Raw genomic sequence first — 25,048 nt, forward strand, 5'->3', positions numbered from 1 at the left:
ATGGCATCCCATGTCGCGCACAAGGGCAACGAACGGATGCCACTCGGCGACTGAGCCACTGAGCGCACTGGCGCCCTGGCGCGCTGACGCCCTGCTACGGTTTGCACTCACCGACATGATGGCGCTGCACTGCAGGACGCCTAGGACAGTCTTTCGTTGAAAGCGCTAGATGGCGCTGAATTTTGAATATCTACCAATTGCTGCGAAAAAAATGCCTCGGCAATCAGTTTCGAATTTCGCTCTTTTCGACAGAAATACTACGTACGAACTTTACGGCGTCGAAGGAGGCCATGATTGCACGACACTCTGCACTGTTTCATCTCTGACCGACGCTCGGCGCTTCATCGTGCTCAGAGAGGACGGTCACTCCGCGTGTGCACTTAACTCCCTACGCGCGCAGCTTCTCCCCTGTGCTCGCGAATGGAACGCTCCCCAGCCGGCGACGGCGGCGCCACTGCGGACCGGCAGCTCCGCGCGCCTCCACGCTAGTCGCAACTCGGAGTCCGCTTGGGCAGCATGGCCGCTCGTCGCGCCGCCGCAGCTGTGTGAACAGGCGCGACGCTCCGCCCCCCCACCCTCGCCGTTTTTGGAGAACACAGGCCGTCAAGGTGGACGACGGCGACTGCCGCCCGCGTTGTTGTGGTGCGCGTAGTGCTGTCGTTTCGTCCGCTATCCTTTTGACGTCGTGCGGCGGTGTCACATTGATCTCGGACCTACGTCGTCTCCCTCTTTCTTGTGCCGTCTCACGAGACGTCCGTCAATGGACCTCCTCACCTCCTCTTGATCGGAGACATTCGGAAAGCATCGTTGTCACTCACTGGAGTAGTAAAGAAGAGAAAGACTCGGTGGTACTGACCGCTGCATCGTTGTCGTTCTAGTTCTGTCTGCAGCTGCTGTTTCTGCCGCGATCGAATGTGTCCTGACGTGGTCGGTGTGTTGTGTTTTCGTGCGCCACTGATCGTGCCTGCGCGCGACTTAGTCGCTTCTGTGCGTCCTTCGTGTTGAACCTGACACTGGCGGGAGTGCCGCGTCCCTGTGCGCTGCTCGAGAGGTGGAACGTGCGACTGCTGCTTCCGTGCACAGGATTTATCGCGGCCTGTTTCGTGTTGCGACCGGCTTTTGTCGGACCCGCCGCTCTCACGCTCCGGTGAACGCCAGTTTACGACCGCCTCCGGCACCGTTCGCGGCCGTGATCTGACTTGTGCTGGATTGAGTTACGCGTGCCGGCCTAGCTGCCTACTGGTGGACTACCCCGTTTAGCGCGAGGCCACGACATGACCCCAAAGTTTCTGCTCCTATCGTTATCGGACACACAGCAATAGGTGAGGTTTCTTTCCAGAAGCTTTCTGTTATGCTTGTGTTGCTGGCTAGAGAAATAATGACATGTATTTCATCATTTGCTCTAGTGGAAGCTGTTTTCCGCCTTTGAAATACGCAGGCTCAAGTCTGGAGCGTATTTGAAAAAGTGCTGTACTGAAGGTACGAAATTCGCTGTTTGACGGTCAAGTGCGGAGATGAATGCTCGCGATTTCATTGCCCCTTTTGAAACCTAGTTCTGGTTCGACAGAATTTTGGCGCTTTATGTTGAGCTAACGTAGTATATTCATGCTCTGAGCGGTGAAGTGCCTGAGTACTTCAGCAATTTATAAGCACACATGGATTTCATTCAGCGTGCGATGGTGCCTTTCGTGAACAAAGTTGAATTGAAAAGTTTACTTAGCTCGGATTTCAATACACATGCCGGGTACACTCAGGGCAACTTCAGTTCAAATCAGCGCACCGATGAGCCGCGTACGCTGTGGGAAAACTCATGATTTGTCGGTCATCCTTCAAGCCCGGTAGCGCGTCGGTTAAGCTGTAACTGCTAAGCTCGCTTGTCTTCTCACTTCTAATTACATCGCTTGTTTTAGGCTATAAGGGGTAATATAGTACTGTAAAGAAAGCGGGTACGTTTAATGCTGTTAGCGTTTCCGAGGCAGGACTTTTAAGAGCAGAGTTTTAGACTTCGTAACTAAGTTAACCAAACTTGTATGTTGTGTAAGGTGTTGGACTGTGACGGGCGAAGTTCATCACGTTTGAGTACTCAAGGAAAACGATCATTTTTTGAAATACAACATGTGTATTAGTTTTTAAATTATACATCATTGCTTGCCACCTCCGCGTCCAGCAGTTTAGATTTATTACGAGCTCGTTATTTAGCAGTCATTGTGACTATTTCTATTTTTCTTTTTTCAATAAGGCTGCGAAAGCGATGTTTTCTTACGGCGCTTGCGTCGCTCTCTGTTGCGCATTTGACCGTTTAGAGTTCTGCAAATTGTATCAAGGACCATCACCACCATTTTAAAAAGTATATTCTGATTTCCAAAAGAAACGTCCGAGCTCGCACACTGCCCTGCTCGTAGTGCGCATCAACCTTCCGGTTTTCGCTCACAGTAAGCAGGTTTCTAGAGTGTTATCGTTTTCAGTTGCTCAGCCTCTTGGTCTTTAACAGGATTTATTATTTTGTTTCTCTCTGGTGCACAAAGGGAAACGGTACGAGGAAGGACAAGTAGTTGCAGGCGATCTTGCTGCGTCAATTAGGACACAAAATCCGATTATGCATAAAACGTGCTGTGTCCAGTGTAGGTTACCGGTGCTCTTTTCGGACTCATAGAGGGGACATCAAAGGGTGGTAAACGCGGCTCGGACAGGAAGTGGCTTGGAAGGCGTAATGAAGCTACTTTAGATAAAACGCTGCCGGCGGTCATGGTGGTGTGTGGTCCTACTTTCTTGAGCATGCTCCCGTTCTTTAGCCCCGTCCGCTCTTTCTGTTTCGAGACGTTTGTTACTGTTTCCACCCTTCTCACTCCCGACACCTTTGCTTTTTCTTTTTAGTTCCCCGACAGGTGTAAGGGTTCCGTGTTTAACCACTCGCCAGGTGGGTTCCCGTATTACATGGGATTGGGGCAGAATAATGGAGCTAGATATGCTGCTACAACTTTCCCAAGGCATGACCGAATGACCTGAAGGTCTCGTGTGCTCATTGTTTTCTCACGGCATTGAGTTGTGCTGTGACATTGGCTTGTTTCTCGATATGCCGTGTTAATGAACGTTCCACCGTTGCTAATGTGGTGAATTTCGTCAAGTAAACGGCATGCTTTTACTCTGTCAATAAAAGTCTAGCATTTCTAGTCAATAAAAGTGACTCTATTAAACAGGGCAGTGTTGGCGGTACATCACCAGCAGAGACATGTAGTCTTTCCGGAGTGTATCACGCCTCCTCCTCACCAACAATTGGGCGGACATTGTGACCTTTCACCTGTTAGCTTTATATAGTAGCCACCTCGCTGCCCCTACAGTGCTCTAGCAGGGTGTAATTCACCTTCTCACACCACAGGCACTCTTTCAGAAACTCATGCATTTGTGAAAGCTGCTCCCTCGGGCCAATTTTATGAAGGAGCTCTAGCTCTTTCACTAGGACACCCATCGCGTTCGAACATTCCCCGCCCTCGAACGAATCAGCCCGACATGTCGCTTTTAGCCCCCCCCCCCCCCCCCCCCCCCCCTTCCCTTACTTTTCACGGGAAGGTTGGACAGAACGCATTCTCGCCTTCGGCGTCTCCCTCGCAATTTATTAGCGTCTCCGGTCTCCAGGCCTTGCCTCTCGCGGTGCCCAAATCCCTGACTCGGCAGCGGCAGACGGGGGCTCCCGGGTGCGCGCGATTCGTGTTGAAAGCTGTTGCGAGGAGAGGTGGCGGCGCGGTGCCAATGCCGGCAGTAGAGCTCGCCGCCGCCGCGCGCTCCCGTAATTAATTCTCCGCATCCTGTCATTAATTCGCTCCATATCCCCCAGAGACCAACTCTCCTGGCTCCGCTCTGTCTGATCGCCGAACTCTCGCCGCAGTGGCCGGCCGTCCGTTCCTGGGTGCGTGCGCGTACACCGTGTTGCGTGCGCGCCTTTGGTGCCCCCATTTCTTCCCTTATTGAGTGCGACGTGGCGATGTTTCGCGGCACCGACTCCGTAGACCAGCCTGACGCACCGGCCCATTCGGAGCGCGCTCTCTCATGGCTCTCTCGAACGACGTTGCCTTCGCAGATTAGGCTCGAGACGTTGCACCCCCCCCCCCCCCCCCCTCGCTTTTCATCTCTCTCGCGATGACGGCTCGTTCGTGAGCCTGTGTTTTCTCTGCAGGGCGTTTAATGCCTACTGCTCCCTCGTTTCGTGCGCTCTCCCGGTATTGCGTGCCTGTGAATGCCTAGATGCGTTTAACTCGAATGATGGGGGAGGCCGTAGCTGCGGTGCTAAACTGTCTTTTTTTTGTGTGTGTGTGTACGTGGTTCTGTCCATCGTTTCTATACAGAAAGAGAGAGAGAGAGAGAGAGAACAATAGAGCTCGGTGTTCTTGCGAGTTCTTATTGACTGCGCGGAATATATCCGGAGAATAGTTACACTGACCGGCGTTGTTGCTCTTCGCGTGTTTTGTATCCATACAGTGTGCGTGCATGAGTAGAACGGCAGGACGCAAGGTATGAAATCAGGTTTGCGGCCGTCGCGATCGTGGAAAACGCATGCATCCTGGAAGACGACGCGGAACTATACATTCCACGGCTATGCTCTCGAAATAGAATCTACAGGGGGAGATCATCATACACTGTGGGTAGATTTTTTTATTTTCATACTGCAGAGTGCAGGCAAAGCGCACTGTTTCGTGAGTACCGATGTGAAGCTAGATGCTTCTGTTCGCTTTTATGCATGTATGCCTATACTCAAGGAGCCGGAGCAGGAGCGTCGAATTCACTGCAGCTGCGACACAATGCTTCCCTTATTACGTTACACTTTCTGCTTGCGCCTTTTATGTTGTTCATATGGCAGCCACCGTGGCAGAGTGGAGCAGTGAACCAATCTGGCGTCTCTCATAGCTTGAGTTGCTTTGGGACGTTAAACCTCATAAACCAAACTAAAACAAAAAAACCAAAACGGAACTCTATCGCACGCCTGCTTTTCACGTGATATTTTCATGTTACCATCAAAGGGCTTCAGTGGACCTAGTGTGGCAGGCGAACTTCATTTTGAGCAGTTGATTTTTGCTCTAAAATAAAGTGCTCAAAGGGGGGATTCTTTGGGCTTGGTTGAGAATACGTTCAAAAAAAGTCGGACGTGATGAAGCAAAGAATGTATTGATGTTTGGGCCGCGGGACCGCCTTTCTTCCAACGAAGGCCGGTCCTGCGGGCGAAACGTCAATACATGCTTTTCTTCACCACGTCTGACTTTTTTGAACGTATGTATATATAAGAAGAATTACTTTATTGTGAGTAGTATAGTAGACAGAATAAGGCCTCGCCAGCGTCGATACTGTATGACGGTTAACACCTAACTAGGGTAAAAATAAAGAATCATGCTGTTCCTGAAGGTCGCGTATTTCGTTTAAATGGAGTTATGAGTTTAGACATTTTTTTTCTTCTGATGGATTAAGTTAGTAAACTATATTGTTTGCTGTCATTGAGGTTCCATGTAGCCATTTCCACTTAAAAGGTCGGGAGGGGGCCTTTTCGACAGCAATGCCTGAAGATAAGACAGCGGCACAAGTTGCAGGCAGTACGTACTCTCAGAGGCGTCCTACATGTTATGATCAGGAAGCGTAATTTCGCGAAGGCATAGCACGTCATCTTGCGTATTTGCTTTCTTTCTTGATTGAAGGCATTCTAATCCACGGCATATCCCACGCGCCATCGTAACCTTCTTGTCATGTGTGTCCCTGACGGGCAGGGTCAATCGCGGTTATCGTAACCACGGCTACGCAAAATCGCTTTTAGCCCATGTTATGAGCTAAGCTAGAGGCACTGACATCTCTCAGAAATGAACGGGTGCGGGAACGGATGCGGGATCAAATCCAGGCCGCGGCGCCTGCTTTGACCCGAAAAACAAGGTTGTCGGGCGCAATGTCAGTGCACGTTAAAATACGCCAGGTGGTCGAAATTATCCACAGCTCTCCACTAGGGTGTCCTTCACAGGCAGAGTCGCATTTCGACTTCTAACCCTATCGACCAAGCTAAACTAAACCTCTAAAATGTGTAAAGTGCTGGGGTCAACATATCGCACGTACAAGGAAAACTTTTATTTTTTGAGCTATGTCTGATTTTTTTTTTTTTGTCTGCTAACACAGCAAACTACCTTGCTTTGTTGACTACTTTGCTTATTTTGCCTTGGATTATCTTCCCAATAATGGAAATGGTCTCATTATTTTTTTTTATTTTTTTTTTTGGGGGGGGGGGGGGGTAGACTTTGGTGCAGATTGTTGTTTCAAGCTGTTTGAATGTGATCAGCCAACATGGTGTTTCCTCGATCCGCTCTGTAGCGTAAAATAGCCCTAGAGTTACCGTCGTTTCTCTTTTGTTCTTTAAGAGTACGGCTACCTATACACTGAATAACTGAACAGGTGTATACTGCACCCTTCGGCCCATTCTTCCGCATTCGGCGGCAGCTTTGACGTAAATACTGGACTCTTGCAGAAGCATGCACGATGCATGTAGCCCCTTCCGCCTATCGCAGGAATTTCTGGCGGCTTGCTATAGATGAATTTTTTGTTTCTTGCGCAAAGTGCTTAAAGGTGTCGGGGTGACTGAGTTTGAAGTGTTTTTCCGCGCCTACAAAGAGGCGCCGGTCGTTGAGAAATAAGCACTAAGTATGCGCCTCAAGTTTAAACTCACCTCCCTTCTTTTAACTTAGAAGCCCCATTCCTTCACTTTTCCTGCTTGGAAAGACGGATAAAGGTTGCAGCATCAGTGTTCTCGAAACTGGAAGTGGATATTACGCGCGCGTTTCCTGTTTACCCCGGTATAGGATATCGCGGCTGACAATAGCTCACTCTTGCTGCCTCTGTGCGCGTATATGTTCTGTTTTTCAGGCTCGGCTCGAGGGTGTGTGCGAGCTAAAAAAAAAAAAAAATAGAAAGTAAAGAAAGCAAGAAAAAACACTTTGCTAAGCCTCCCAAAGCGCATCGCTTCGTGCCATCTGCTTCGTAAAGTGCGCGCTTACACCTACTCGCCTATATATATTTCCGGCTTATGAGCTTTCAGTTGCGAGAGACGCGAACGACGGTAAACATGCATGGCTCTGCTTGAGCGGGTTTGCCTGCGTTGATCAAAAAAAGAACGGAGCCCAAGCTGCTGTCTGAACATTGGGACGTATACATATATTTGGTTTGTTTCTTTTTCTAAGCGAACATCTCCTGGTATTTTGCGACGCTATTTGGGTAATGGAAAATGCGAGTTCGAAGCTCCTATTCGGCGTGCACTCGAGCTGACGTCGCAGCAGCCGAATCAGCTTTGCTGAGTCCGCATGATCGTTGCGTGGAGTTGTAATAAAACGCGTATGCGCGATATGTAGAGCAGCATATTACTTTGCCAGTTTTCCTGCTCATTTTCCAGTACGAACATCTCACCGTGGCGCCTAAACCGTGGCACTTATAGTTAGCCTATATAGTTACTTCGAACGGCACCGCCTGCCACCCATTCGCGCGTTGTCTATACCAACTCGGGTTTAGCGCGCGGTTGCATAGATGAAAAAGCATTCGCATAGAATGCGCATGGGGTCGGTAGTTACGGTTATGAATTCAAAACTAAAAAAAAGGCCACAGGTGAAAACGAACTCGTGAGGCAGCTTTCTTTCGTTCTTTTTTTTTTTTTTTTTTTTTTTCTTCGGGCATATTCAAAATAGGCTGGGCGCGGTTTCGTTCTATATGCGCTAACACGTCCCACGCGTTCCAGATGACGACGCGCCTCAAATCTTTTTTCTTTCTTTTTTTTTTTTTTAACCCAGGCGTGACGTAGGCCGCCCGCACTGTATTCCGGGAGCGCTCTTGCGGGTGCTGCGTGAGCTTCTAACAAGGGCAGCGCAGTACCGATCAGCATGCCGAGTTTGTCGATCAAGAACTCATTAAGGAAGGCTAGGCTTCTTCAAGCACTGCATGTTTGTGCTTTATGTGATTTTCTTAACTCTCCTTTTAAAGCTTGGTGCCTCGCGCTTAGATATGTTTTAATTTTCTTCTCTTTACCCACGATACCCTGGACCCTTAGGGCATGCCGATAAATGTATTCATTAAAATACAAAGCTACGGGGTGCGCGCGCGTTGCAGCGCAGTCTGCACCTGGCCATATATACGCAGGTGCATGTGTATAGATCCGCCGTTCCGGGAAAGCGAGGCTATTTTTCTGACGTCCGCTCTCGCTTAAGTCTTTTTTTTTTTTCTTTCTTTCTTTTTCATTAGTCGAGCACTCTTAGCGGAGATCACCCACTTCATGCCAGCTGCTCTATGTGGTACGTAAAAGCGGCTTAATATTCCACGACCATAGCGCACCCCTACTACGCACGCGATCATCAGCCGTACCACAAGGGTGTGTGCGCAGAATCCTGTATTCTTCCCGGCCATAGAAACAAGTGGGTACAGCTCTAATGTCCGACAAGCATCCTCCTAGTTGCGAAAACGACAGGTGGCAGCTTCGGCCTGCGTAATCTTGCGGACGCGCGTGCGTAAGCGAAGCGCGTCATTTCTTGGTGGAAGTTGAGAAAGGAGCTGGGCAGCTGCAGCGGAGAAATGTTCATACATACTGCCTGGGACCGATTGAAATGGCTCATTGTGCCCGTACAAGTCGCGCTATGCGCTCGGAGTTCGTCTGTCTTAAACATGATTGATGACATCCCTTGTGTTCGGCTGCTGGCACCCACGCTCTGCTGAGCGACCTGAAGAGTCGATCCGAAACGTTTTTTTTTTTTTTTTTTTTTTTTTGTACCCTGTGCAGGTCTGGTCTTACAGTTTTTATTTTTTTCATTTATCCAATCCACCTTGGTGCGATAGGTATAGTGCACTCGTCCATGCGCCTAGTTAGCGCCACATTACGACGTCTTCTCTCGTGTTCTCTAATTCCCTTGCTCCTCCCCCTATATGTGGGCTAGCAGACCAGAGGTGTACTTTCTGCCCTTCCTCCCATGAAATATTTCCATCTGGCATGCATTCGCACACCAACGCGATACACCTGAAAGGCAATCGCTTCTTTTCGTCCCCTTCGTTTACGAGCATTCCTCGCATAAGCATCACGCGTCCGGCTTTCACGCGTCCGGCTCTCAAGCTTTCACCGCGAACCTCGTCGACTCCGGTGGGCTTTCTCGCTATCGTTCTGCGTAGAGCAGCGGACGCGTCTACAAACGTTTACGCCAGAGCCACCGCCCATGCCGAGTCAGCTCTGTCTGCGGCCGCCGCTGCGGTCGCCACGAAGTTGGCGTCTGGTCCAACGTCCGGTCGCACGTCTACGCGGCAGCAGCAGTTCATCTGCTCCCGGTTCGAGCGGCCGTCGCTTTCTTCTTTTTATTGTTCAGCGCTTGCGCTATGCGCTCTCCCTTTCTCCATCCTCGTGCCGACGGCAAGGTCAAGAGTGCATAACCAGTTCCAGCTCTCCGCCGTTTCCCCTTGTTGTTCTTCTGTGGCCGTCTTATATATACGACCCCCTTTACCCTTCATTCCTCCTCCGGACCACTAAAAACGGCGCAGCGTCGTGGATGCTGCAGGACACTCACGTAGGGCGCAGCGGTCTGAACGACCTCCACTTGTGTAATGTATCAAGCCGGAGTAGGGGTGGGGGGGGGGGGGGGGGGGGGGGGGGGGTTAAAAATTTGACGGTGGCCATCACAAACGAAACAAGCAAGTAGTAAACACATAATATTGTGCGAGTACTTAATGTTCAGCGAATAGCAGCATTGCCGATTTGGGTAGCTGCATCTTGCCCAGCGGTGCACGCTTTAGCTAGATAGAGTTGCACCTCCTCGCTGCAGCGGCGGAGCCCGGAGGCAGTGGCGGCGCCCGGCAAGTTACGAGGCCGCACGCGGCACTCTTCTCCACCGTTCCCCTTCGCTACAACCCTACAACTTGTTGCTTTCTTACGGGAGCGAATTTGCGCTTCATACGGGTGCCGCCGCCGGGGCTGTTTCGCCGCCAGCGGGGTCGGCGCGTCCGCTCGTGTCTGCCTCGCTTGGCAACGTATTGTTCACGAGGAGACCCCGCCCATGATTGCGCGGAACGTCGTTGTCGGTGCTCTCTTTGGCGGCGCGCGTGCACTCAAAGGGTGCAATGCGTGGGTGGCGGTGAAAGGGTAACACGCTGTCGCAGCGCATGGCAACTCGTTTCGCACGGTCGCATTCTTCCTTACCCTCCGTGGATACGTGGTCAGTATTTCCACGAGGTGGCCGTGGCGGGAATACAGTATGCACCACAGATTTCAATGTATGTGCGTATGTATTATGCGTTCACGTTTCCACTTCACCGCTTCCGCCCATCTTTGTCACTGTGCCCGTTCGTTTGCCGTCGTATCCCTCAGCTGGAGCTTTTTTCTTTTTATCCTTTTTTTTTTTGGGGGGGGGGGGGGGGTGTGTCATTTTTTGCTTTTTATCTCGGGCGTTGTGCGCCTTGGCCCACATTACTGGGATAACTAATCCAGAAGCCCAGGTTACAATTTGCAGCCTGACCGCGCGCGTCGGTGGATGATTTGCCCTTGTCAGTCTCGTGGAGCTGAGCAAAGGAGCCGAAACTGTCTCGCAAAGATCTGCCTCCCTTGGCTTGGTGTGCCTATAATGAGATAGGTTTGTGTATAGTCACGCATAACAAGGTGCGGCGCGCATACGCCATTTCCTGTAGTAGTTATAATCGGGCTTTTAAACCAACGTGACGACTTTTTTTTTTTTTGTTAATACTTATTTCCCGACAGAATGCGGTCGTTAACTTCTCCATTGGAATGATTGGCGTCGATTCTGCGAGAGAAGGTTCGAGGACGCCTTCCCAAAGGACAACTGAGAATTGAGAGTGACCGCGTTGTTTTGATAAAGTTAATGTTTTAGAGCGCAGCTCTTTGGCGCCCGTTCCTGGGTTTCGCGTCGTCTTCACCGTTGTTCCTCGTAACCAGCTTCACTTTCACTCCCGCCTTCCTTCCCTTACGGAGCGATTCAGGTGCCCACAGAAACAAGTGCGACAGATACTGCGCCTTTCCATTCCTGTGAACCAATTATGAAAGGCACGCTTCAGATCACAAGTGGAAGACGTGACCACACATGGTACACACTGCAAAGATAAGAGATTCCGGACTATCAAACTAGCTGTATATACGCAAACTACATCAATGATGCTTTTCTCTGTGAATGTGTGAATTCTCGGTTACTGCACATGTTACCCTGCAGTTCGGTGTGGGCGCTTACTCAAAGAGAAAAGCATCATATTTTAATGTAGTTTGCATATGTACAGCTAGTTTGATAATCCGGATCTCTAGCCGATCGTCCCTTGGCTTTCGAGGAAGGCCTGGCCCGGATCTAGCCCGCCTTCATTTTCCTTTAAAACATACTGCTAGAAATTCGATGAGACGCTTGCTAACTTTGGCTACAGCGTTTTTAAGATTTGCGAAGGTTCTTTCTTCTCGTTTGAAACCTGTGGCATTAGTCTCTTCGCCGCGCAACGTTCCTACGCGCTGCCTCCCGCAACCTCCCGATAACTTAATTGCTCTCTTTATTTCTGCGAGCAGAGAGCTTTCTTCATGACAGTCAAGAACTGTTAGTGGAGTGTTTCTTGAAGGAACATGTGTGAAAAATAAAATAGTTGTCTGTAATTGTACATACATGTCTTGCTCGAAATCTTTGCCTCAATCTATAGAAAAAGGTGTAACAACTGATGAGATGCGCTCACATTTCGCATTAGGAAGTAACGTAATCGTCGACAATTTTTTTTTTTGCCTCAAACGGAGCTTTTATAACGTAGCAGAGGTTGAAAACGAAGTAAAACGCAGCGGAGAACGGTGGCGGCAGGGGCGCGCACTGCCCCGGCTGCGAAGCTGGTTACGAGGGACAACGGCGACGACGACGCGAAAACGCAGGAACGGGCGCCGAAGAGCTGCGCTCTAATACAAGTGGCGCCACCGCAGGGCAGGGATTTTTGAGGCTCTGTTGGGCAGCCATTAACGAACTTGGCGGCGCTCTTGGATTCCTTCCCATTCTTGATTTTACTTCAGCGTTTAATCGACTGAGAGGACTTTTTTTTTTTTTTTTCGTGCAGTTTTCCAGGCAATAAACGCCAATTCGATAATTCGGATGGAGCTTATTCTCTTAGTTGAGCTTAAAGTAGACAGTAATCTCGCTGAGCGACAGTGAGCTCGAAAGTCAGGTTGCACTATTCGTCTTCAGTAATTACAGTATACTTTCCAGAGTACCGCTGAGAAGAAAGTTTTGCTGGCTCGGGCAACGTTAACCGCGTGAAGAAAAAATAATGGCTAAGATTCTCCCATCGTATCCTTTATAATCGAGCAGGCATATGGACAAACGCAACTAGCTGTCCGAAGCACCAGTAAATCGTCGAGAGGGGTTGCGGATATTGCTACATAATAGTTTGGCGGATCCTTATTATTATTATTTTTTTTTTATGAGAACAAGGAAAGGATAGAACTGCTTGTCTGGAGACTCAGGCTATTCGAGAATCATATAATCGTGGTCTTCGTTCCCGCATATACATGTGGCAATGTATTACCGTTTTATATTTTATCCCAACTGTATATGTCAGCTCTGAAAATGCGACCCTGTTGTTTTGGTTTCACCCTCCAGTTTTGTGTACATTGTTTCTTGAAAATTAAACTGATCGAAAGTTGTCTCACTTCCATTAATGCCTCCAGGATGACACACCGGGTACTCCTAATAAATAAATAAATAAATAAATAAATAAATAAATAAATAAATAAATAAATAAATAAATAAATTCGACTTTTCTTATAATGCCGCCGACTCGAATATCTGAAGCCGCGCTCAGGCGCCAAAGGCGGTAAGCGCCAGTGGGCCACCGCGGTGGCTATGAAAGAGCGTACTCCGAAAGCATGATTCCGTTCCTTCAACGGTAGGGTCCTCTCAGCGGCGTCACGTGGCGACAAATATCAGAAATATTGTTAAAACAAAAAAGAGCGCAATTAAAGCCAGTTTTCCTCGTTTCTTTTGTAGCCCAATGCATCAACATCGTGTTTTCGAACTCCGAAATAGCGGTTCAAGTACTCTTCGTACGACATTTTTCTTCTGCGCTCTTTTCTCTTTTTTTTTTTTTACAATTTACAACAAAATAAATTACTAACATATTTTATGGGCCTGCGTTCTCTTTTAGGTTGCATTATGGGATGTTTTTGATTATAAGCAGCTGTAAAACCAGCTGTGTACCAGCCGGGAGGCTGCATAAAACGATCTGGTATGGCAATGCTCGCGCTATTTAATTGCGTAATTAAATAGAGCGATACTGCACGCCTTAGTGAGTGTGTGTTACCTTTAGGTTGCGTTGAACTGGCTGATGTACAACCACTGACGAGAAAGAAGTTCCGGGACCTTAAATTTGAGAAATCGGAATTATGCACTCCGAACTGATTGGTTTGGTTTGGTTTGGTTTGGTTTGTGGGGTTTAACGTCCTAAAGCAACTCAGGCTATGAGAGACGCCGTAGTGGAGGACTCCGAAAATTTCGACCGCCTGGGGTTCTTTAACGTGCACTGACATCGCATTGACCCGAGACTGTCAACAGCGACCACGAGGCAAAGAGTTAAGAATGGCAGCAGCGTCTTTGCCAGGCACTGGGGAGAGAATTGATGAAAGGAAGCTGCCTCTTTCGGCTCCGCATCCCATAGGCTAAGTGACCTGTGGACAAATGCCGAACGAAAATAAAAACACCGAAGGCGACCTTAATTTAAATGAGATTAATGACTCGAGCTTCCCGGCGTCTTAATCTCCCATTACTTTGTATTTAATTACCGCGATAAATAGCTACATCTTGCGCAGGCAGAGATAGATGTCTTCTAGAGCTTTTCTGTTCGTATGTTTGACTGTCCATGCGTTCGGTCCTTATTTTATTTTCGCTCTTAAGTGGATAGTGAAGTGGCCGTGGCGTTTGTTTGCTTCTTTGATTTTGTTTTTTATCGTTATACCCTTGAGCGCTTTTATAGCAACTTGCTGACAGTGTTTTCTTTTTTTTTTTTTAAGTAATAAACATGGTACATTAAGGCACATTAAATTACTAGTGTTTAATGCTGTCGCGGCATGTCTTTGGAACGGAGGGGTCAAAATACTGATTGATGTATCACCTTGGTATTTAATTTTATGCTCACGGCAAATGCAAGACAAGACGAAAATGGGCGAGTAACATCATCGTTATCAATAAACTACAACAATAATAACAAACAGGTTTACTTATTTCAGGACGTAGGGAAATCCCCACGTCTGCAGTCATGCGATAGCCGCTGCCTCCATGAAATCACCTAATAGGTAGCTTATTTTAACGTTGTGATTTTTAAAAAATCCGAAAAAATGTTCCACTTACAAGATTCGAACAAAGGTTTCATTCGCTCAGTGCTCAGGTAAGCAGTGTCAATCCATTGCGCCACTGAAGTTTTTTTTATTTTTTTGACCGCCACTGAAGCTTTTTTTTTTTTCTTTTTTTTTCCCTGTTGACAATGAAATTTACAGTAGGGCGAAGACCTGGAGAAGGCTTTTGACCGGGTTAGTCACGAAATTTTATTTTCAATACTGGATCATGTAAATGTAGGCTCAGTCATATTAGGGGGAGTTCATATGGCTTATGCAAATTGTTTCTCTAGCATTATTGTAAATAAGGAAGTCACAGAAAGCTTTCACATATGTACAAAGATCGTCCGTGAGACAAGGATATCCGCTTTTTCCTCTGTTATTTACCATGAACCGTTTCGCTTAAAGGTGATTAAAAATGTAAGGATCCGAGGATTTAGACTTATATGGAAAGCGAAGTACAGATATTGTCATATATTGACGACACTGAAGTAATGAATACGGCAGGCTTTAAATCTGCTGTTAATCATTTTTAGAATATTTACTCTATCTGTCGCCAGGTGACGCTTCTCAGAGGACCCTACAGTTGAGAGAACGGAATCACGCAACGGACAGGCGTCCGTGTGCTGTGCGATGTCAGTTGTTGTTGCGACTGTAGAAAGAGGGAAAAGAAAATATATCGGCCTGCTACTGACGCTACTAGTGTAATGTTGCTCTATAGCTGAGCCACCACCGCTGCCTCGTGCGGACATAGGAGAAAACAGATAAGAAAGAAAAAAAAAGAATAGGGGGAGAGAAAGACGCGCGTCGCAACAGCCGTCATCCGCCACCGAAGCGGTGGCAGCTGCAGTGACGGCCTACAAAAGGTACAACAGCCGGTGGCAGGCGAGCCCCCGCCGCACCTTTCTTGTGAACCAAATATTATTATTATTATTATTATTATTATTATTATTATTATTATTATTATTATTATTATTATTATTATTATTATTATTATTATTATTATTATTACCTAGGCTGGGCAGCAGAGCATAATATTCATAGTAGTCGGCGCTTCTGGCGTGCTGCATGTCAGCTACTTAAGTAAAACTTGTTGCTGGGCTAGTTGGTTCATGATCGTACGGGAGAAAAGTAAGCGCAAACAAAGACAAACACAAGAGAGGAGACAGGAAGCGCTTCTCCTGTCTCCTCTCTTGTGTTTGTCTCGGCGCTTACTTTTCTCCCATACTGCATGTCAGCTTAGACCAAGGACCTGGTGAGGGTCTCTGTTTGGAGTATAAACTAGGCGTAGCGTGGAACCCATGCAACCGTAAGCGGAAGGAAAAACGAGGAAACACGCGCACACAAGGACGGTCGCTCAAAAATGACTCAGCACGGTCCGTGTTCCTCGCTTCATTCGCCCAACCTATACAAAAACGCCGTTTCATAGGCAATGCCTCCGTGAAGTTCCTAACCACAGCCGGGGGAACTAGCGTTCACTGAGAGCGGAAGCGCGGGAACTGACACTGCGGTCACGAGGTCTTTCCCTCGACGTCAGGTAGACTTGTGTATCCTGTTGCAGTTGTGCAACGACAAGTCTTCGGTGGAGATGTGGCCCGTTGGATGCGACGCATTGCAGAAGGATGACGCGGATGTTGTAACTTCTTCGAACAAATGAGCTGAATTTATTTACACACAAACTTTTACATTACGACCATGGCGGCCGCTACCATTGAATGGTATTCCGAAGCACCACCGCTGGCGTCCACATGTCTTCCACACGCTCACGCAAAAGCCCGAGAGACAGCAGCGACACAATGTTGGTTAGTTCTGCTGCCATTCCACCATTCAGTGTCAGGTATATATAGGCTTCCGACAAATGGGCGAGCTGCATCAGCATCACTAACCAACGAACATTCTCGGGCGTCACGCTTGCTGTTTATCCGCAAGGTTAGTAACGCTTCAGCCGGCGTGGTACTCCGGCCGAGTCCTCGCAAAGGCGCCTGGCGCGTGGGCAACGCGAACGGAGGATTAGCGTCAAATAGCGCCGACGCGAGCACCCCGCTGTGTCGCCTCGTACATGCACTGCGCCTCTAAATCCGTGCAGTACAGAGGGCGCAGTATGAGCCGTCATCTTGTCGATAGCTCAAGGCACATAAGTACTCCATGTATTACTACAGTCGATTCCTGACATTTCGGACCCGAGTGAGCCCGAAAAGGTATTCGATGTAAGACAAGCCCGTTAAATGAACGCGGTGAGACCTAAGCGCCAGTTCGAATAAACCGATTGTTTGAATTAAACGGGTTCGTCCCCCGCCGCAGTGGCGCAGTGGTTACGGCGCTCGACTACTGTTCCCAAGAATGCGGGATCGAATCCCGGCCTCGGCGGCCGCTTTTCGCTGGAGGCGAAAAGCAAGGCGCCCGTGTGCTGTGCAATGTCAGTGCACGTTAAAGAACCCCAGGTGGTTGAAATTTCCGGAGTCCTCCACTACGGCGTCTCTCATAGGCTTAGTTGCTTTGGGACGTTAAACCCCACAAACCAAACCAAACTAAACGGGTTCGTACCATCGAGACGCTCCGCGTATATTTTCACGATCGGCTAACGCCTTGGAGTACCGTTGTACAGTCGCCGGTTACCGCGGTTGGCAGCTTATTGAGTCCATCCCTCCTAGCGCCGGTATTGTAGCTTCGGCAGTGCTGCACCGTTTTAGCCAGAAGGGATGGCTGAGCAGTGGACGTTTCTGGCCGCCTTCTCGATTTGGCGTGGCTGCTGGCTGATTTGGAGCGTGCTGTGTTTCGCCGCAGCGTGCGACCTGTCACAACAACGAGGCCCCGTGTTGTGGCGCCGCCGCTCGCGTCTTGCTGCGTGCTTCCGCGTGACTACGCCACCGCCCGTCAGTTCCTTAATCGACTTCCTGGATTACCGAGACGGCAGCCGGAGAACAGAGAGACGGCGCCCCGCCACGAATCGCCTCCTCCCCCTTTTGCTCTCTTCGTTTCTTGCGTTTTGCTTCCGCAGTCTCTTGCGTGCACCTTTTGAGAGCGGCGTCTTCCTGCCACGGGCACGCGCCGCCTCTTGAGTGACGGCGGGGCTGTGGGCGATCTTGAATTGCGTCTCCGTCGGCCGATCAAATCAGAGAGAAAATAAACGGTTGCCTTCGGGACTCAAGGGCCGAACTTGGAGCCGGAAGAGGATATTAATGAAGCGAGCTGCGCGTCGTGATTGGAAAGGCCTTCAACATGTACTACTCCGATGCTGTACGGAACAGCGGTGTCGGATTTGCGTTATACGTGACTTTCTAACAGCGTTTCTCTATTATGGGGCCGACAACGAATCGAACCGCGTCTGACGGCATAACGGTCGAAATGAAAAAAAAAAAAAAAAAGAAAAAAAAAACAAGAAAAACACTTCGTGCCTCATACTGTAAGAACTGAGCTTTTAATAATAACATTAATAATAATTGATTCACAGGAAGGGGAAGGCGCAGTATCTGTCACACTTGTTTCTGTGGACAACTGAACCGCGCCGTAAGGGAAGGGAAGATGGGAGTGAAAGTGGAAAGAAAGAAAGAGGAGCCTTAGTGGAGGACTTCGGAGTGATTTGACCTTCAGTGCCAACATAAAGCACAAATCCTTTATTCTTCGTTGCTCCGCCGCCTCTTCGTTTCGATGGATCCCGACCGCCGGCGGCTGCGTTTCGATGGAGGCGAAACGAAGAGGCGTCCGTGTGCTGTGCGATGTCGGTGCACGTTAAAGATCCCCAGGTGGTGTGTGGTGGTGGTGGTGGTGGTGGTGGTGGTGGTGGTGGTGGTGGTGGTGGTGGTGGTGGTGGTGGTGGTGGTGGTGGTGGTGGTGGTGGTGGTGGTGGTAAGGAGTATGATTTATTTACGGGAGCGGATACAAGGACAGATGTTATGCAGGCCTCCTGTGTCCCATGTATCCGCTCCCGTAAATAAATCATAGTCTTTACCACCACTTGGGGATCTTTACCGTCCGCTAACATCGCACAGCACCACGCGGATGCTTCTCCGTTTTGCCTCCATCGAAATGCAGCCGCCGGCGGTCGGGATCCATAGAAATGAAGAGGCGGCGGAACAATGAAGAAACAAGGATTTGTGCTTCTATGTTGGCACTGAAAGCATAGTAAACAGCTTTAAAAGAGCCGATGCAACCTTGTAATCATCGTGGTATCGCACAATGTGGTCGCACCTTGGCAAAATAGTGCTGCTAAGTGCGTAGTGTGGATATATATATGGTTTGGTTTGGTTTCGTTTGGCCCGCCGGGGTGGCACAGTGGTTACGGTGCTCAACTATACTGTTCCCAAGAACGCGGGATCGAATCCCGGCCTCGGCGGCCGCTTTTCAATGGCGGCGAAAAGCAAGGTGCCCATGTGCTGTGCGATGTCAGTGCACGTTAAAGAACCTCAGGTGGTCGAAATTTCCGGAGTCCACGACGGCGTCTGTCATAGTCGGAGTCGCTTTGGGTCGTTAAACCCCACAAACCAAACCATAAGTTTGGTGTTTTGTGGACCATCTATAGGTGCAGGCTATATACCGCATCTTTTATTTATTTATTTATTTATTTATTTATTTATTTATTTACTATCGCCGAATTCAGCACGAAAATTTCAACTCTTATTTTGTTGTTGTTGTTTAGACTGTAGAAAGAAGGAAAAGAAGATGCACGGGCCTGCTAGGCTCTGTAGCTGAGCCACCTCCGCTGCCTCGTGCGGACAGAAGGAGAAAGTATAGAAGAAAGAAAAAGAAGAGGGAGAGAAAGACGCGCGCCGCAACAGCCGTCGTCCACCAACTAAGTGGTGTTTTTTCTTTTATTGCGAAGTTTTGATACACTTGCGCTTTGCGCGGTGATAGCATTTTCACGTGCTCTTAAACTATGGACTGCGTTTCTAACGAAGACATTGCGAAATTATGTTCCGCAGATAACAATTCCATCCTAAGTTGTCGCTGCCAAGCTCGCCCGACCTAAGCCTCGAAGAAAGTCTTCGATTTACGGGCCGCACTCCTCCCATTGGCGAGTCCGTGAAAGGCTCTACGTGATTTCGCCACATCCGTGTCCGGAAGGCGGTACGAGAGGCTTATAATGCAAGTAGCAAGCACTCGAGCGGCTGCGCCGAGCGAGATTGTCTGGTCTACCGAATCGCCCGCCTTTGTCCTTTTCCTTCTGTATACCCTTGTTGTTGTTATCTCAGTCTTAGTCGTAGCTGTGTGCATACTATTGGGACCGTTTGCTCCATTGCAGTTGTAATGTATTATTCAGGGGTAAACTGGGCAATGCCGCGCAGCATTCAATGTTCGCTGATTGCGCCCTCATGAGGAGGCAGTGAGCGGGCGTGTGCATTGTCGAGTTTTCTTTGCATGGAAAGAGGGAATAAATATTCTTTTTTTTTTTTCTGTGGTTTCCGCGTTAATAAACCTAGCATTATGATACACGCATTCCTTGAAGCGGTGCACGACGCGAGAAGTTCGCATGTGTGCGTGCGGTGAGTCGTCCGACACCATTTGGCGCCAGTGTTGTCAACCCGTTTGCAGCTAATTCCAGGTGGTTGTTTTCATTTACGTTTACTTTTCCGTTAGTTTCGTTTTCTGATACCAAGAAAGCTGTTTCGGTTCCGACCACCACGGCCGGTTTTCGATGGAGGCGAAATGCAAGGTGCCTACGTACTGTGCGATGTTGCTGCGCGTTGAGGAAATTTCCCAGTCGTCAGAATTCCGGAGCCCTCCACTAAGGCGCCCCACCACATACTACTACTACTACTACTACTACTACTACTACTACTACTGCTATTACTACTACTACTACTACTACTACTACTACTACTACTACTACTACTACTACTACTACTAATAATAATAATAATAATAATAATAATAATAATAATAATAATAATAATAATAATAATAATTGGTTCACAGGAAGGGAAAGGAGCATTACCTGTCAAACTTGTTTCTGTGCACACCTGAACCGCGCCGTAAGGGAAGGAAGGAAGGTGCATGTGAAAGTGGAAAGAGAGAAAGAGGAGCCGTAGGAGGCCCGAGTCGCTTTTGGGCATTAAACGACAAAACCAAACCGAATCAATCCTTTTGTTTTTTTACTAGCTTGTTGTTTTCATGGTGTGTTACAACTGAGACCGTTAGAACGAAAGAAAAATGGCCGATCAAGTTGCAGTGAAATCGGCTTTCGTTGTCTCTGTGGGAATTGAGATAAATTTTGTAGAAAAAAAAAACGGGGGATTTGTTTTCTGCTACCTTACTGTACTGCTAATCTGCAATATCCGCTTGGGCTGTATAGCCGCTATGAGTGGCTGTATTTGAGTCCACTCGTTCGCAGTTTCGTAACGAAAAGCCTGGGCCGGTTACCATTTGATCTTACCCGGTTAGTGTTAATCCTCAGGGACTATAATGCTGTTGCTTCTGGCTTTTCTCTCTTTCTCAACCGCATTGGAATTCATCCTCACACCTCGGCCACGGCCGTCACGTTAAACGGCTTTCTTGCCTCTTCGTTTATTAAACCACAAACCATGTTAAATATTAAACCAGTAATATTCCGCGTTGAATGTTTATCGTGTCACTGCATGCTTCACTTTGATTCTATACATCGATGCGATGATATTGCGCTTTGTTCGCTGCGAAGAAAAAAAAAAACGTGTATAGGTAATGGTTACAGGTACGTTTTCGGTGGGATTTTCCCTCTTTCCAATTTCAAAATAATCGCAGTTACTCCATTCTTCTAAAGAATGTTTGTCATCCATCGAAGTTCCCGCTGTAAGAGAAATGTTCTTGAATGTGCCTGCCGTTAGCCGCGATGTCTAACGCGCAACGTACAAGCTGAAGTTGCTACATGTCTAAAGAAAAAAAAAAGAGCCTGAGTTCCCAAGACGACAGCGGCCTTGTCGCTAGCCGTCGCTTGCGCATCACTGACGAATAATGTAATCACAACAGCTGAGCGCGGAAGTATATGGCCGGCGCTCCGAAGAATATGGGCAGCATAAAATTTCCGCTGCCCAGTGCGAAATTACTTTTATATATATAGACGCCCTGCGCCAACCTGTCGGTTATACTCTTTCCGTAGCGCAAACAAACAAAAAAAAGAAAGAAAATCACAAGTAAAGAACGACGGCGTTAAAGGCAGGGAGTGCAGGACTTTAATAACACACTTTCCGTCTCGCCCTAGATACGTCGTTTCCTGGCTTCATATATGTACGACCGCGACGACATTTCCAATTCGAATTCGGCCCTCCTACGCACTTGTACTGGGCACGGAAAGTGTGCATTCAAGAGACGTCGACGGATTATTCCGGATGGCTCCAACTAAACAATCAGAGTGAAAACGAACAATCAAACAAACGAAAAAAAAACAAAAAACAACGAAATAAAGGACGGGACGAAGTGACAACACGTATAGTCTAGCCGAAGCAGTGTAAAAAATGTCGGCATTGTCTTTCAATTTACATCCCGAGAGAGTCTTCAAGTGGTGCGCCGACGGGGGCCTGAGATGAAAGGACACCAAAATATATATGTGCAGGCATGGGCGAAGACAGCGGTACTGGGACAGCCGAGGTGCTTCTCTCTGTCTTTCTCTGTCTTTCTCTCTCTCTACATATATGTCGAGAGGGCCGCCGGCGTATGCTAAGTGCAGATCCGCTTGAAGGCGCTTAGCCGCCGGTCGTCTCCGCTTCGGAACGCGTTCCGCGCCCGCTGGAGGAGACAGGGGAGCAGTAAGCGAGGGAGGGATGACCGCCGCGACTCGTTCATAACAGCGCGGTTTATGCAAATGAGCGCGTCGCTTTGAAGAGCGGAGGACACGGCGCTCTCTGACCGCGCGTAAGCGCGATATAGCGCATGCCAGTCTCGACGACGCGTTGCCGAAATGCGCTCCTGTCCCTCTCGCTCTCTCTCTCTGCTTCTGGTCGTCTTTGCGATCCGCGGACTCCCCGAGTGGCTTAAGAACGGGGTACACTCCGCGTTAACGTCTGTCTGTCTTCTGGGCGAGCTACGAGTAGGTAAAAGGGGGACAATTAGGCAGCAAGTTAGCCAAGGCTACTTCTGCCCCTTCCTATTTCAATTCCCCTTTCCCGTGCGTCTGTTGTCGTATGGGAGAAGAATGTGCATTCCCTTCGGTAGTGGACATGGACTGGCCATGTAGTTCGTAAAAATGAAGAAGCATATGTATGCATGTTGGAAGGCATGCCAGGGGTTGAGAAGGAAGTTAAGAAATATGATGTAACTGTTCCTACCACACCATCTCTGCCTCGATGAACAAGGTCTTTATCATGAGAGCCGTCTTTCCGGTGGCTTCTTTCTTTCTTCGGGCATCGGCGTTGGGAGTGAAATGTCAAGGTTATTCCTTTGGTATAGGTGGTCACTGAGTTCGCAGGTGCACATGCCGTGCACTGACTAGCAGCAGTGTTTCTGGCGTCACCACAGCGGTTTGCTGTGGTGACGCCAGACTTATTCCCTTGTGGTCACCACAGCGGTTTGCTGTGGTGACCACAAGGGAATAAGACGTTCAACGAGACGACTTGTGCGGTGCTCTGTGCAGTGTATACGGTGCACCACATTATGAGCTCTGCAAAAATACCTTGTCGTTCCAGCTTGAAGCTTTTTTTTTTTTTTTTTCATATATTACTTTTATAGACCTCCTTCAAACCTCACTCGGGTCTAGCCGCAGCGGCAGATATAGTATACGTGAACATTACGTCTAAAAAGGTAGCAGCACCAACGGGTATTGGCAGATAGCGGCAGGTTGCGGTCACTTCCTTTAACCGCAAGAAAGAATATTAGAAGCGCTTAATAATGCTTAATGATGTTTCGACCACAAAAAAGACTGTTATGCTTGCTTGGTATAATGCTTAATGATGTTTCGAAAGCCCTCGTAGTTTTGGTGCTATCATTACGATGGTCGCTATTTTTTGCGAAATACCTTTGCTCGGGTCTTGCTTGTCAGGAAAGCAAGCTGAACTTATATCGTTCCTGCTGACAGTAAAGGGAAATAACAATGCTAGCAGAGTTTTTCTCTCTTTTTTTTTCATGGCGGGGGTGAATCTTGCGGGGTGCGAGTAAATTATTACTTGTCACACACACACACACACACACACACACACACACACACACACACACACACACACACACACACACACACACACACACACACACACACACACACACACACACACACACACACACACACACACACACACACACACACACACACACACACACACACACACACACACACACACACACACACACACACACACACACACACACACACACACACACACACACACACACACACACACACACACACACACACACACACACACACACACACACACACACACACACACACACACACACACACACACACACACACACACACACACACACACACACACACACACACACACACACACACACACACACACACACACACACACACACACACACACACACACACACACACACACACACACACACACACACACACACACACACACACACACACACACACACACACACACACACACACACACACACACACACACACACACACACACACACACACACACACACACACACACACACACACACACACACACACACACACACACACACACACACACACACACACACACACACACACACACACACACACACACACACACACACACACACACACACACACACACACACACACACACACACACACACACACACACACACACACACACACACACACACACACACACACACACACACACACACACACACACACACACACACACACACACACACACACACACACACACACACACACACACACACACACACACACACACATGCAAAAAAAAAAGAATATACTAGGATGCCTGGCTGGCGCCTCTAAGGGTGGCAATAAAGGGCACATCCTTCCTGCTTCCCGGCGGCGGAAAGCAAACGCCCGACGCTGAACAAAAGGTGCCCCGGAAACGAGCACAGGATTTTGTCTTTGAACAGTTTTCACGTAAACTGGAAATAAGAAATAAGCATGAGGTTTCCTACGAGGTTCATTGCCCTCTACACTTTTCGGTAAACAAAATTGCGAGGCCTTTTTTCTTTTTTTTTTTTGCTCTGTGTTGTCTCCGCCTTTCGCAAACTTTCGGTTTCTTTTCTTCTTTTTTTTTTGTTTTTTTCGGAGGGCAAGTGGGCTTTTGGTTGTATTATGCTCCAAGTTTCGTTTCAGAACTATAAGCTGTAAGTATCAGTCAATTTGAGTTTTGGTATGCGTGTTCTTTTCAGGCTAGTGTTATCTTGGCGACTTCGTCTATTTTCGCCGGGGTATAGTGAACCCGCCCGCCGAGGTATACCAGCATGTTTTCGTAATCTCGTATACACCCGAGATATAGAGAACGCCGGTGTAGAAGTTTTTTTTTTTTTTTTTTTTTTTTTTTTCGTTGGCCTCTGTTGCAGTTGCATTAGCTAATCCCTCGCCGAGAAATCTTTGGTGTTTGACATCTATTCCCCCTTAAAGACTGCTTGAAAATGATTTCCTTTTACGCGGCCTTACATAACCTTGACATCGCTTGCTTCTCGCCGTATAGATACCTATGAAAAACGTCAAGGTATAAAAATCACCTGTATGCACCCGTGTGAGAAGATTGTTGCTTATGGGATGAAATATTGGGGTTAGCATCGTAGCAGCAGTGTTTAGGTTTTCTTTTCTGCGTGCCATTC

At 48.3% G+C, this 25,048-nt stretch overlaps 1 protein-coding gene across 2 annotated transcripts in view; it reads left to right on the plus strand.

The window, feature by feature from the left end:
• Nucleotides 1-467: 467 nt before the first annotated feature.
• Nucleotides 468-25,048, plus strand: part of LOC146191529 (uncharacterized) — a 295,812-nt gene continuing 271,231 nt past the window's right edge. For both annotated transcript variants that reach the window (XM_084602042.1, XM_084602043.1), the window contains exon 1: nt 468-1,322. The gene's annotated coding sequence lies outside the window, so the exon portion shown is untranslated. The remainder of the gene's footprint in view (nt 1,323-25,048) is intronic.

The sequence above is a fragment of the Amblyomma maculatum genome, chromosome 4, assembly GCF_055883805.1.
Source record: "Amblyomma maculatum isolate TAMU_Amacu chromosome 4, ASM5588380v1, whole genome shotgun sequence".
Classification (NCBI taxonomy): Eukaryota; Metazoa; Arthropoda; class Arachnida; order Ixodida; family Ixodidae; genus Amblyomma; species Amblyomma maculatum.